We start from the raw sequence: 15,026 nt of genomic DNA on the forward strand, positions 1-15,026 counted from the left end.
AACAAGAGGTAACGTATTTCAATTGAACCCTACTAAATGACATGCTTGGTTGCTAAAGTGGATGATAGCTGATTATGGCATAAGACATTTTGTCATATCAACTTTGATAATGTTGTGAAGGTCAATACACAATTTGCAGTTAGAGATTTTCCTGATATTTTGAAAACTTCTAATATGATTTGCAAAGAATGTTGTTGGCAAAGTAGAAGAAAAGTTCATTTCCAAGAAAGATATTTACTACTTACCCGAAGTCGGCGATTGTGCATAAAGATCCATGTGGCCCTACAAGAAAAAGAGCTATTAATGGTCCAAGGTACTTTATACTTCTTATTGATGATTTCACTAGAATGATGTGGTTTACATTTCTTAGAGAGAAAATTGAAGCTTTTGAGAAATTCAAGACATTTAAGAATGGAGTTGAGAATGAATCTAGTTTGAAGATTAAATGCTTGAGATCAAATAAAGGTGGACAATTTATTTCAAATGAATTTAACAACTTTTGTGAGGATAGTGCTATAAGGAGACAACTCTTAGCCCTTAAGACTTTGCAATAGAATGAGATATCATAAAGAAGAAACATATCAGTGACAAAAACAAGAAGAACAGTGATGTTTGAGAATAATATATCGCATGTCTTTTGGAGAGAAATAATGAACACCATAGTGTACACTATGAACAAAGTGAAAATTAGACAAGGAATTGGAATTATTTTATGAGACTAACACTGATTTGCAGATTGGATTATAGAGAGAAGAACAAAGATCTGAACCTAGAGTAGAAATTAGAATTGAGAAAGTGACACCTAATAGAAATGTGGCAAAGAATCACACTCCAAGACAAATTATTGGAGGTGTGAACAAAGGAGTTGTGATAAGAAACAAGGTTAGTGAAGAATTGTGTTTATTATCTCAAGTTTAACCTTCAAATGTTGAAGAAGCTTGTAAAGATGACTTTTGGGTAGACGTTATAAAAGGGGAATTAGAGAAGATTGAAAGAATAAAGATGGCATTTTTATATCACAAACTAAGTATTTTAAATAATTGTTGAAAATATTTGGATTGGAAAATTGTAAACTTGTCTGAACACCTGCTGTCACAAAAGTTTGCACCCTTGTCCAAAGTATTTACCTAAGGAAAACCTTGTGAAACATGGAAACAACCTCCAAGCTGTCGAACTTGAATTATGAGGTAGAGTCTCCAGAGAAGGTTGGCTTCCTTTACTATTAGGATGCACCTAACTACTCTTGGAGAGAAAAAGGGAGAAGGAATGCATGGAAGCAAATTGCCTAATCTATTCCAAGGAGGTGATGCACCAAAATAGAGTGTTTGATCTTATCTTTGCCCATAAATGCATAGTTAACCAGTTATAATCTCAAAGAATATAAATTCAAACCTTGTTTAACCTAACAACCACATGTAGATTAGACAACAAAACAATGCTATAGGAAGAAAATTCACTTAATATCATTCAAATGCCAAAATAGAGATAATCATGCAAATTGCATAATATAGACAAGAACATTAACCAGAGGCAAAGAAATCTCGCACAATGTGTTAATGGCTAAAAGAGATATAGCAAAAAATTAAATGACCTAGAGGCATGAGAAATTATAGTAATATGCATAGGAAGCAATACTAGAGAATCAGAGAAAGATCAACCCTTTGAAAGGGTACAAAACTTGCTTTTATAGTTCAAGCATAACTAAGAAACTTCTATTGGAAGTCAAGAAATCAACCACTATTATCAAGTTGTAGAGAGACATCAATGTTGATACAAAAGGATTTGCTTAGGTGAGTGCCCATATGCAAAAAATATGATTTCCATATTCATATTCATCTCTAGAAGGGATAGAAACAGTGGCCATAACTAAAGATTGGGTAGATGGATAACCCACAGTTGTAAGGAGATAGAAAATTCATTCACTGGGCATGGAGAAAACAAAAAAGTAGTTGCAGATGATTGAAAAGATTAATCTGATCATTAAGAGCCATCTTTACTGTTCTCGGCACTCGCCAAATCAGATATATTAGTAAGTCAAGCATATCAAACCTTCATCCTATACCTTTCCTCTAATTTCATTGGTTGAAGATCCCTTTATTTTCCAACCTGGACAAGCGAAACGACCTCATGGTCAACTCAAAGTCCTATGATCCTACGATCATCATACGAGGTCAAAACCCTCGTATCATCTTCAACCTAGAGCCTAGCCCCTTATGATCTTACAATCATCAATATATCTTAACATCAAGCCCTTCTTGGAACTCCTTTATGATCCTTTGACACACCATATTTCGTAGCATCAAAAGCCTACCAATCTGTCTTTACGATCTTACGATTTTCCTTGTCGTCACGATAGAATCCTTCCTCGTAGCTTCGAAGGACCCTTTAACACTACCTACAATCTTACGACACAGTTATTAGAAGATCATGTCCATTTCTTAACCTTTCCACGATCATTTGTTGTTATGATATTATGATAGTTGGATATCGTAATATCGACAACTTAATCATTCCTTTCTGTGATCTCACGAACATAGTCTATATCGTAAGATCGTGTGACTCCTTCACCGGCCATAACACATCTTGAAGCCTCACTAAGTCACTATGGGTATCCTTCGTGAAACTTTCATTAGAGACAAAGAGACAACCACATGATTATAATTCATCCAACAGTCCCAAAAAATGTACAAATTCATGCCAGAACTTAAACAATGAGAATGTTGCCTTTTGCCAATTGTCTAACACTGATCCACCTAGTTTGACAAGTCTTTTCTTTTGTGGCCCACCAACGAGAATGATGTCACAAAGTCCATGCATCGCAATGTCGCTTTGTCACTTTCCATAAAACCCTTGCAACTTCATAAAGTGACAAAGTAACGACTGTAGATCTGGGAAGATCTAACGATAGGGAAAGTTGCAGCCCCGCAGAAATAAACTTAGATTCATATGGAAATATAATAAGGTTTTTAATTTAGTTATTTCATATTTCAATTGGTATTTAATATTCAAATGTGGAAATGATCGTTGGGTGGACTTTGGCATTTAAATTCAATTTTTTGGTAGTAAGGCATTTTTGATTAACAACACCTAAGGTAACTGGATGTAGGCTATGTAGCAAAGATGAATTCCCTTGTGCAAAGCAAGTAAAGTATAGATATATGATTGGTGGATTGCAGTATTTAACGCATACTAGACTGATATTGCTAATGCAAATGGAATTATGGAAAGATTTCAAGCAAATCCTATAAAGGCACGCCTTGCAATAGTAAAAAGAATTTTCAAATACTTGAAAGGAAATCTAGATTATGGTTTATGGTATGGCAGATCACATTATTTCACATTGTGTGCATACACTGGGTAAAAGCTATAAAAGAGAAATTAGAGTAGATTGAAAAGAACAAAGATGACATTTTTATATCACAAGCTAAGTATCTTAAAGATTTGTTGAAAATATTTGGATTGGAAAATTGTAAACCTGTTGGAAACCCTATGCTAACTAGATGTAGGCTACCTAGCAAAGATGAATTCTAGGAGTAGAATAAATAAAGTACAGATCTATGATTGGTGGATTGAAGTATTTGACACATACTAGACCTAATATAGCTAATGCAATTGGAACTATGGAAATATTTCAATAAAATCCTATAGAGACACACCTTGCAGTAGTAAAAATATTTTTTAGATACTTGAAAGGAAATCTAGATTATGGTTTATGGTATGATAGATCACATGAATTCACATTGTGTGTGTACACTAATGTTGATTAGGTAGGAAGTGTAGATGATAGAAAGAGCACCGGTGGTGGAGCATTCTTCTTGGGAGGAAGATTGGTTTATTGGTTGAGCAAGAAACAAGATTAAATTTCACAAAGAACACAAAGGCTAAATATGTAGTAATAGCAAATAATTGTAATCAGATTATTCAGATCAAATAAATGTTGAAGGATATTAGAATTGAGTTTATTAAGACTGTTATAATACATTGCAATAACACAAGTACAATGAGTATGTCAAAGAATCTAGTTTTACATTCAAAAACAAAGAACATTTCAATCAAGTGTCATTTTTCGAGAGAAAAGGTAGCAAAGAAAGAGATCAGATTGGAATATTGGTGCAAGAGCACTTAGTCAAAGCTCCTTGTTTTGATTTTAGTTTGGATTTTGGCATGTACTGAATCTAGCCAAGTCAAGAGTGTGAGTTTGGACCTTTCAAGGTCATTTTTACTTGATTATAGATGGATTGTGTTTGGTTCCATCTAGTCTAAAGGTTTTGGTCTTTCTTGTTGTTGAGAGCAAACCTAGGAGTAGGGAGAAAATACCTTAGAAATTTTGGCAAGGTTAATGTTTTATATCATATGTCCTCTATTATTTTTATACACCTTTTTTCATAGTTTAGATGTCACAAGTTGTTATTTGGGGAAAGATTGCATAAGTTGTCAAAAATGTTGCAATGTTGTCAACTAGGCCTAGGAGGGCAAAAACATGAAATTGCGTTGAAAATGGTGGTCTAGAGGGTCAAACATTCTTAGAAATCATTAAGGAACCTATTTAAGGGTATGAAGCAAGTTCCATGTGTTAAAATGGAAAGATGCTTAGAAATACAAAATGTGGCTTATGACAAAATTGCATTTTGCAATATTGTCATGACAACTTTTTCATTTTGTCCTCCTAACGACACATGGGTATGAGAAATAGTTAGGGCCCATAGGGAAAAGTTATTTAAGAACCTCCAAATGACATTGTAGAGGTTGGAGATTGTAAGAATGAATTTTTGTTATTGAAAACTATGAATTATGCCCCAATTTTGACAGTTTTTCATGTTTTGGATTGCATGTTCACAATAATGGATTAAAGCTTGAGTTTTTGCATTGGATTATTGGAGTTCATTCTTGTACAGTCCTTTTTCTTTTAGTTTTGTAGGTTGTAGAAGTTTATTTGACTAGTTTTTGAAAATCTGTTATAATCAAATTGTGTGTTGTTCCAGTCTTGATAATTTTTGCAAAAATGGCACCCCTGTGAATTCCTACCATGGATTCATCACAAACTTAAGGGAAATGGAAGTGGGGCTTGTGTAAATTATGTATATAGCTTTTGGGGCCTTGGAGTGTTGGATAACCATTTTTAATGTGATGCCCTAGGCAAGTCACAGTCACTTGGTTAGGCAATCATAGCATTGGCAAGAAGCTTTTGGAGGTTTAATGTGATAGATACTTCAAATCATGAGTCACAGAATGGAGAGGGGTGAGTGATGATGCTATATGAAAGAGGGTAAAATATCAAAACAAGTTTTGTTATGGGTATGATAAGACCCTATTTGACACTATCATTTTCAATGTAAAACCCTTGATTACAAGCATAAAATTTTATTTCAGGTGTACGGAGAGCTTGGGGACCTAAGACCCCCAAAATCCTTTAGGTTATCAAAAAGGGTACTTGAATCCATGATTTTTTTGCCACCTTTTTCAGACAAATTTGGAGTTAAAGTCCAAAAACCCAAGTAGGAGGGCTAATTCTGTTAGGCCTATTTTTTATAATTTTGGAGTAGATGCAAGGAACTTGAGGAAAACTTGTGGGATTTGTGTCTAGAAGCCTAGGTGAGGTCTAAATACATCATTTATGAGGAAATTAATAGGTAGGATCAAGAAATGAAGTTGACAAGTCAGCTTGTAGAGGCATTTGGTGAATGAAGAAGCAAAAACCCTTGGTGTAACTTGGTAGTGAGAAGTTGGAGGATAGGTTAGAGATCCTCCATAGGTTAGGGTACTAGGATGAATCCTAGTAGGCTAAGAGAAATTATGAGCTAGTCCATGAGAAGATATGGACTAAACATGAAAACTACCTAGTATTACATCACATTGGTATCAGAGCCCCAAAGATTGGGCTCGTGGTTAGATGTTTTAGACTAGAGAATCAATAGGTGAGTCAACAATGGTGACTAATGCAAAGTTAGTTAAATAAATAGGTGAGAAAAAGGAGAGAAATAGAATCCTTGAAGAAGCCCTATAAGAAATGAAAACAAAATTAGAAGAAGTTGTCGAGGCAGCTAAGAAGAAAGACCAAGAAGGTGAAAGCAATAGTAAGGGTAAAGAAAATATGGATGAGGAAGACATCATACCTACCCTAGACCCTACATTAAATGAGGAACCATTCTTAAAAACCATCAAGGTATTGGGTGGGAAAGCTCTAGAAAGAATCCCTTTGTTTAGTGGGAAAATGGACATTAAACTTGTAATGGAGTGGATTGAAGGAATGGAGAACCACTTTGAGTGTGAGGGTGTGATTGAAGCACAAAAGATTAAGGTAGCCAAATATAGGCTAAGAGGATCAACCCTGACATGGTGGAAGTACCTCCCAAAAGAGAGGGAGAAAGTGGAAAAGAAGCCCATTGAAAATTGGAAAGCCATGGTAACAAAGGTGAAAGAACAATACTTACCAAAGGACTATGAAATTTAATTACATAAGAAGAGGAAAATTTTAAAACAAAAAGACATGGATGTGGAAAATTACACTATAGAGTTTTAGAAGCTATGCTTGAGGTCAAGAGTACAAGAAGATGAAACTATCAAGGTGCCTAGATATCTAGGAGGCTTGAAGTGGAACACACAAGAAGAGATTGACCTATGGACTCCAACAACATTCCATAAATGCTTCCAACTTGCTTTGAAAGTGGAAGAAAAAAAACAATAAGAGGGAAGACACAAACTTTAGAGGTAGGGGTAAAGGTAGAGATGGAAGAGGTCAAAGAGGTTATGGTGGAAGAGGTTCAGATTCTAGGCCACAAGGAAACAACAAATTGATTGAACAAAAAGAAGGAAGTTCAGGAAGAGGAAGTTTTAGCAGAGGAAGATGCTCTAACACTAGTTGGAGAGGAAGGAGCAGCAACCAGGGGAGAGGATCCTATTTTTCCACCATGAGTTGCTACCATTGTAACCAGTCAGGACACCCTACATATAGGTGCCCTGAAAAAGGCTCAACTTCCCAAGGAAGTACAAAAAGAGTTATTTATGTGGAAGAAGAGTCTAGCAGTAGACATAAATAATTAAAGTAGCTTCAGAATCTAAGGAAGGGGAAATTATGATGATAAGAACATTGATCAAGGAGCCAATCAAAGAAGAATCAAGTCAAAGAAGGGAACTCTTTAGAATTAGATGCAAAATCATGGGGAAGGTGTGTAGAGTCATCGTTGACTCGAGCTCAATAAACAACATAATTAATAAAGAGGCAGTTAACAAGCTGAAGCTAAAAATAATCCCACATGCCAACCCATATAAGGTCACATGGCTCAACAAAGGACAACATATTTTGGTGGGAGAACGAGCGTGGGTAGAGTTCACCATAAGGAGATACAAGGATAGAGTGTTATGTGACATTATTCCTATGGATGCATGTCACCTTCTACTTGGAAGGCCATGGAAATTTGATAATCAAGCCATACATGATGGAACCGAGAATGCCTACTCATTCAAGAATGATGGTGTGACTATCAAGATTCAATCCTTGATAGAAGAACGAGAGGTGAAGAGCTCAGGTCCAAGTATGTTCATGGTTGGTGAGAAAGAATTCTTAAAAACCCTAGAAGAAGGAGATGGAGTTGGGTTTACATTAGTTTTGAAACCTAAAGATGAAGTGGATGTCAAGAAAACAAAGATACCAAGTGAAGTACAAGAATTGCTTGAGGAGTAGAAAGCTATTGTTAGTGATGTAAAACTTGCCACCCTACCTTCTAAGAGACTTATTAGCCACCAAATAAACTTTATTCTAGGAGCTATCCTTCCCAAAAAAGTTGCCTATAAGACGACTCCTCAACAAAATGACGAAATTGCCAAGCAAATTCAAGAACTCCAAGACCAAGGCCTAATTAGGAAAAGCATTAGCCCGTGTGCAGTCCCTACTATTTTAGCCCCCATGAAAGGAGGAACTTGGAGACTTTGTACTAATTCTAGAGTCATTAATAGAATTACCATTAGGTATAGGTTCCCAATACCTAGAGTTGAAGACCTAATGGACTATTTAGGGGGAGCAAAATATTTCACCAAGATAGACCTAAAAAGTGGCTACTACTAAATTAGAATAAATGAAAGGGATGAGTGGAAAAAAACCTTCAAAACTAAAGAAGGTTTGTAGGAATGGCTTGTAATTCCATTTGGTTTGTCTAATGCTCCATCTACTTTTATGAGACTGATGAATGAGGTATTGGCAGATTACATTAGTAAGTTTGTTGTTGTCTATTTAGATGACATATTAATTTTTAGTAAAACTAAAGAGGAGCATATCAAGCATATCAAGCATTTACAAATTGTTTTTAATAAATTGCATGAAGAAAAGCTAAAGATAAACTTGGAGAAGTATGACTTCATGAAATAGGAGCTAGTTTATCTTGGTTTTGTTTTGACGTCAAAATGGATCAAGATAAGGTAGATGCCATTCTAAGTTGGCCTACTCCCAAGATTGCATCATATGTAAGAAGCTTCCATGGTTTGCCCCAGTATTATAGAAATTTTATTAGGCATTTCAATAACATATGCATTCCTATGTTGGATACCATCAAAGGTGGAATGAAGACAAAGTTTCACTAGACCACACAAGCTAATCATGATTTTGAAACACTCAAAAAGAAGATAGCAGAGCTATCTACTCTAGTGCTTCCTAACTTTGAGAAATTTTTCCAAGTGGAGCGTGATGCCAATATTGTAGCTATTGGGATTGTTTTAAGCCAAGAAGGAAGACCAATGGCTTTTTATACTGAGAAGCTCAATGATGCAAAGAGGAAGTACTCCTCCTATGACTTAGAGTTGTATGCTCTAGTCTGAGCTCTAAGGAAGTGTAGCCACTATTTTCTTCCAAAAGAATTTGTTGTATACTCAGATAATCAAGCCCTCATTTTCCTTAACTCCCAAGATAAGTTCAGGAGAAAATATATGAAATGGGTGGAATACCTACAAGCCTACACATTTGCCATCAAACATAAGACGGGGGTGCAGAATAAAGTAGTTGATGCATTGAGTAGAAGACTCCCTACAATCCAAGAGATTCAACTATAAAGCATTGGGACTGATAGTGTCAAGGACCTATATGTTGACGATGAAAACTTTGCCCAAATCTACAAGGTATGCAAGGAGTTTAAGAACAATTTTCATGGTGATTTTTCTGATTACACATTACAGAATGATTTATTGTTTAAAGGGAGTCAAATTTGTGTTCCTATAGGGTCAATGAGGGAGAATTTGATCCAATAAAATCATAGTGGGGTACTTAGTGGTCATTTTGGAGTCAAGAAGATTCAAGAGTTAGTTACTAGGTTCTATTTTTTGCCTCGGATGACTAGAGATATCAGACAGTATGTGGAAAGTTGTATAGTGTGTCAAAAGGCAAAGGGTGCATCGAACAATGATGGTCTTTATCAACCACTTCCAATACCTAGTAGACCATGGGAGTGCATCAATATGGATTTTGTAGTTGGCTTACCTAAGACAAGATAGGGTTATGATAACATTTATGTAATTGTGGACATAATTAGTAAAATCGCCCATTTTCTACCTTTCAAGACCATACATGATGCTTTTTAGATTGCTCATCTATTTTTTAGAGAGGTGGTTAGGATCCATGGACTACCTATAAGCATTGTTTCAGATAAAGACACCAAATTTACGAGCCACTTTTGGAAGACACTATAGAAAAAGTTGGGAACTAACTTATCTTTTGGATCTTCCTATTACCCATAGATAGATGGCCAAATAGAGGTGATTAATAGGAGCCTTGGAAGCTTGCTGAGGTGTTTCACGAAAGATTATGGTCAGGCATGGGACCAACTCATTGGGTAGGTTGAATATGTATACAATGACATAGTGAATAGATCAACTGGAAAGAGTACTTTTGAAATAGTTTATGGTTTGCATCCTAGAGGGGTATTTGAGTTAAGGGAGTTGAAGAATGGAGCACAAGGTAGTGGTTATGCTAAGAACTTTGCCCAATCTATGAGGGAAGTCCATGAAAATGTAAGGAAGACATTAACAGAAAATGCTAACAAATTGAAGCAAAAGGTGGATGCATAAAAAAGGGATGTTCAATTTCAAATAGGGGATTTTGTGATGGTGTATCTAAATAAAGAAAGGTTTCAAAAGGGAGTACAACACAAGCTATAGATGAGAAGATTGGGTCCTTGCAAAATACTTGCAACATATGGTAAGAATGCTTATAAGGTTGAGTTACTTGTAGACATGGGGTTGTCACCAATCTTCAATGTTGTAGAAATAATTTCATATAAGGGACCTATTTAGGATGATGATTAGAAACTTCAAGAGTTCACCCAAGATGTAGCAGATCTACACTTAAACTCTACTCCTCCTCTGACAGCAAATCAAATACTAGATTCAAGGGTCTACAAGAAGATCAAGAAGAAGGACTACATGAAAAACCTCATAAAATGGCTTGGAAAGGATGATATTGATGCTATACGGATTAGAGAAACAAACTTCAATAGGTTGGGTATTGATTCCACCTTACTTAATCCAAGGATGGATTAACTTCTTCTTTTTTTGGGGGAGTATGGTGCAAGAGCTCCTAGTAAAAGCTCCTTGTTTTGATTTTAGTTTGGATTTTGGCATGTAATGACTCTAGAAAATTCAAGAGTGTGAGTTTGGACCTTTCAAGGTCAAATTTTTTTTATTCTAGATTGTTTGGTTCAATCCAGTCTAGAGGTTTTGGTCTTCCTTGTTGTTTAGGGGTTTTTGAGAGCAAACATAGGAATAGGGGACAAATACCTTAGACATATTGGTAAGGTTGGGATTTGATGTATATATTTCTTCTAAGATGTTTTTACACTTTTTTTCATAGTTTAGAAGTCACAGGTTATCATTAGGGGAAAGATTGCATAAGTTGTCAAAAATGTTGCAATATTGTCAACTAGGCGTAGGAGAGCAAAAACATGAACTTGGATTGAAAATGGTGGTCTGGAGGCTCAAACATGCTTATGCATCATTAAGGAACCTATTTAAGGGTATGTATCATGTTCCAAGTGTTAAAATTCAAAGATGCTTAGAAATGTAAAATGTTGCTCATGACAACATTGCATCTTGCAATATTGTCATGACAACATATGACAACTTTTTCATCTTGTCTTCCTAATGAAACTTTGGTATGAGAAAAAGTTTGGGTCCATAGAGAAAAGGTATTTAAGAACCTCTGAATGAAATTTCATAGGTTGGAGATTGCAAGAAGGAAGTTTTGTTATTGAAAGCCACAAATTCTACCCAGTTTTGACAAATTTTCATGTTTTGGATTGCATATTCACAATAATGGATTAAAGTTTGAGTTTTTGCATTGGATTATTGGATTTCATGCTTGTACAGTCCTTTTTTTAGGTTTCAAGGTTGTAGAAGTTCATTTGACTAGTTTTTGAAAATATTTTGTAATGAGATTGTGCATTGTTCCAGTCTTGACATTTTTTGCAAAATTGGCTCCCCCATGAGTTCCTACCATGGATTCATCACAAAATTAAGGGAAATGGAAGTGGATCCTATGTACAATATGTATATATCTTTTTGGGCCCTAGAGTTTTGGCTAACCATTTTTAATGTGATGCCCTAGGCTAGTCACAGTCACTTGGTTAGGCAATCACAACGCTGGCAAGAAGCTTTTGGAGGTTTGAATGTGATAGATATTTGAAACCATGAGTTTTAGAATAGAGAGGGGTGAGTGATGATGCTATATTCAAGAGGGGAAAATTACAAAACAATTTTTTTATGGGTATGATTAGACCCTAGTCAGCACTGTCATTTTCAATGTGAAACCCTTGATTATAGGCATAAAAATTGCTTTTAGGTGTACGAAGAGCTTGGGGACTTGAGACCCCAAAAATCCTTTAGGTTTTCCAAAAGGGTACTCGAATCAATGATTTTTTTTCCACCTTGATTAGATAAATTTGGAGTTAAAGTCCAAAAACCCAAGTAGGAGGGCTAATTCTATTAGGCTTATTTTTGGCAGTTTTGGAGTAGATGCAAGGAACTTGAGAAAAACTTGTGGGATTTGTGTATAGGAGCCTAGGTGAGGTCTAAATACATCATTTACGAGCCCCTCACTCCATGTAGTTGAGGAAATGAATCGGTGGGATCAAGAAATGAAGTTGACAAGTCAGCTTGTAGAGGCATTTGGTGAATAAAGAAACAAAAACCCTTGGTGTATCTTGGTAGTGAGAAGTTGGAGGATAGGCTAGAGATCCTCTAGAGGTTAGGGTATTTAGGTTAAATCTATTAGGCTAAGAGAAATCCTGAGCTAGTCCATGAGAAGATATGGATTAAACATGTAAACTACCTAGTTTTACATCAAATATGTTAGCACAAAGGAGCAAATAGTGGATATTTTACAATTTTTTTTGCCAAGGACACATTTGAGTACTTGAGAGCTATGCTTGGTGTCATAAACCAAACTAATTTAGAGTAGTTGATGCATATATTACATCACTCCAGTATGTAATACAAGACTATTCTTTTGTTTGGACTGGATGTTTGATGCTTCTCCTATGGGGGACTGTTAGTATTTGAGATGAGTCATTAAGGACTTGTGGTACTGGTATTTAACAATGTGCTTGAACACTTTATCTTTTTTATACTGTATTACAGATGATTGAATATTGATATTCTACTTAATGATATCTTTTTTGTTGATGTCAATGGGGGAGAAAAGCAATACATTAAAAAACATTCTCTTGGAATAATTATTTTTGGGGAGATATGTGAGTAATACATGTATTTTGGGAGAGAGTATTGACATTTATGTATGGGGGAGATTAACACCTTCCTCATACATATTGAGTATTTGATGTACTATGTGGTTGTAATTGAACATGAAAAACTCTTTACAACTTGTTTGAGATTGAGATGTATGTTTACATTCATGGGCAACATGAATGGGGGGTAAGGGTAGATGAGGAAGAAATGTATTTTTGGTATTTATGGTACTTAGATGTTTTTCATCTTTTGTTGCCATAAATTCCAAAGGGGGGTATTGTTAAGAATTAATGCTTGATATAGTTGCATGGGGAGTTTTTTAGTGTGTCAGAGAGATGATTGAGTGCATATGTATTGCATTCATGACAGTGTTTATCATTGATTTCAACATCAGTTTTATGGAAAGTTTAGCCAAACTTGCAGAGGAAGATTTATTTGGTGAGGTTCATGGTCAGTAAGTTATGTTATGTGCACTTGAACGTATATTCAAGAACCTATCTTGATGCTATGTCTATGTTCACAATAAAATTTATTAAGATTTTAGTGAGTTACAAAAAGATTTGTGAAGACTGTTCTCAAAGAGAATTTCTGGTATTTACATTGTATCTTTTTGGTGAGGTTGTTGATTTTTCAAAACAATTGGATTATGGTTGAATATATGATCATGATGCTATTATTAACATGGCAAAATTAGATGTTCATTACGTGAGGTTTGGTGAAGATTGTTCAACATATTTTTCCCTGGAGGTTGACTATTGATAAAATCATTATGGGAAGTGCTAATTGTAATGTAATATGTAACTTTATATTTTAATGTGGTCCTATAATATTAGTTATAATTGAGAAAGGCTCGAGGCCAACTCAATACTTGTTTTAGGACTTGGTATAGAGGAAATTTTGTTTCCTTGGTTGTAATAGTGACATTGGATCAATGAGATGATTTTGTTGGTTATGCAAATTTGGCTAAGATTAGAGAAGAGAATGATATTAAGGATGTACTATGAGCTTCAAAAGAATAGTATTGGCAAAGAGTTTTTTGTTTAGTTAGTTTAGAAATTGGATATGTTATCTTGAATATTGTTTAGTGAAGACAATTTAAGGTTATTTGAACAGTAGGTTCAGCTGTACTCCTTTCAACTCCTAACAGGGTTGACATGGCTCCCAATAGGGTTAGAATCTCTTGAAATGGATTTAAAGTCTCCTAACAGGAACTCATATGTAATGATTGTATTTCATTGGCTCATAATAGAGTCCATCCTTTTACGAGGAACTTTTATATTAGTACATCATCTTGTGGGCATGATTCCCATGGGGGATTTCCCTTTGATCAAGGGTTTCCCTAGTTAACATATCTTGTGTTATTGTGTATGGTTATATTTCTATGGTTGTTGAATCTATTATTTACATTATTTAGAAATAATAAATATATTGGGAGTTATTTTAAATACATAAGTGATTTACCCCATCCCCCCCCAAATTTATCTTGGTGGATTTTACTTTCTAACAATAACCTCATGCACAAAAATATACAGGTGCTATAATAGAAGTAGACACACTAAACTATGAAAAGGCTTAGACACAAGACTAAAAATGTCTTAGACAAAGGACTTCTTTACACCTACTCTACAACAGGTGCAAACAAACTAAACTTTGGGATTAGACAACTGAGAAAAATCTTTTTGGTTTGTTGGTCCCATCATTGGTCCTCTATGGTTGTGAAGTGTAGGACGACAACATTGTCAAATTATAATCACGAATAATCAAAGAGAATTTAGAAGCATGTCAACAATCTTATAATCAAAACCTAAGATATCATATGAAATAATTTTGGACAAATTAGGTGCATTCTCATTGGATGTGTTAGCATTGACCTAGATAACAAGTTATTTAAAGAAGGTTGAGAACATAGATAGCCAATGTTGACCAAAAATAGCCATGGAGGAGGGTTTTCACTATAGGAAGATAACATGGAAGAAATTAAAAGAGAAAGTGTTGAGCAAAGAGAATATCAAGCTACATGAGTATTTGAATATTAATGGAGAAATTTAAAAGAGTGTGACCAAGAAAGTTAGGACTATAGTGTGGTGTCATCCCTTTGGATGAAAAAGAACATAATACATTAAAGAGTTTAATCCAACTTGTAAACATGAAGAAAGAAACTTAGTGAGGGGGCTTAATAAAATAGAAAGTAAAGTTGTTACTTACACAACTAAGGATGGGATCACATCATCTCAAATGTGAGACATGCAGGTAGAAGCGGCCCAAGGAAGCTTGGAAATATAGAACTTGTATGTTCTACAATA

This window comes from Cupressus sempervirens, chromosome 1, assembly GCF_028749045.1.
Source record: "Cupressus sempervirens isolate cs-2001-9-10 chromosome 1, ASM2874904v1, whole genome shotgun sequence".
Taxonomy (NCBI): Eukaryota; Viridiplantae; Streptophyta; class Pinopsida; order Cupressales; family Cupressaceae; genus Cupressus; species Cupressus sempervirens.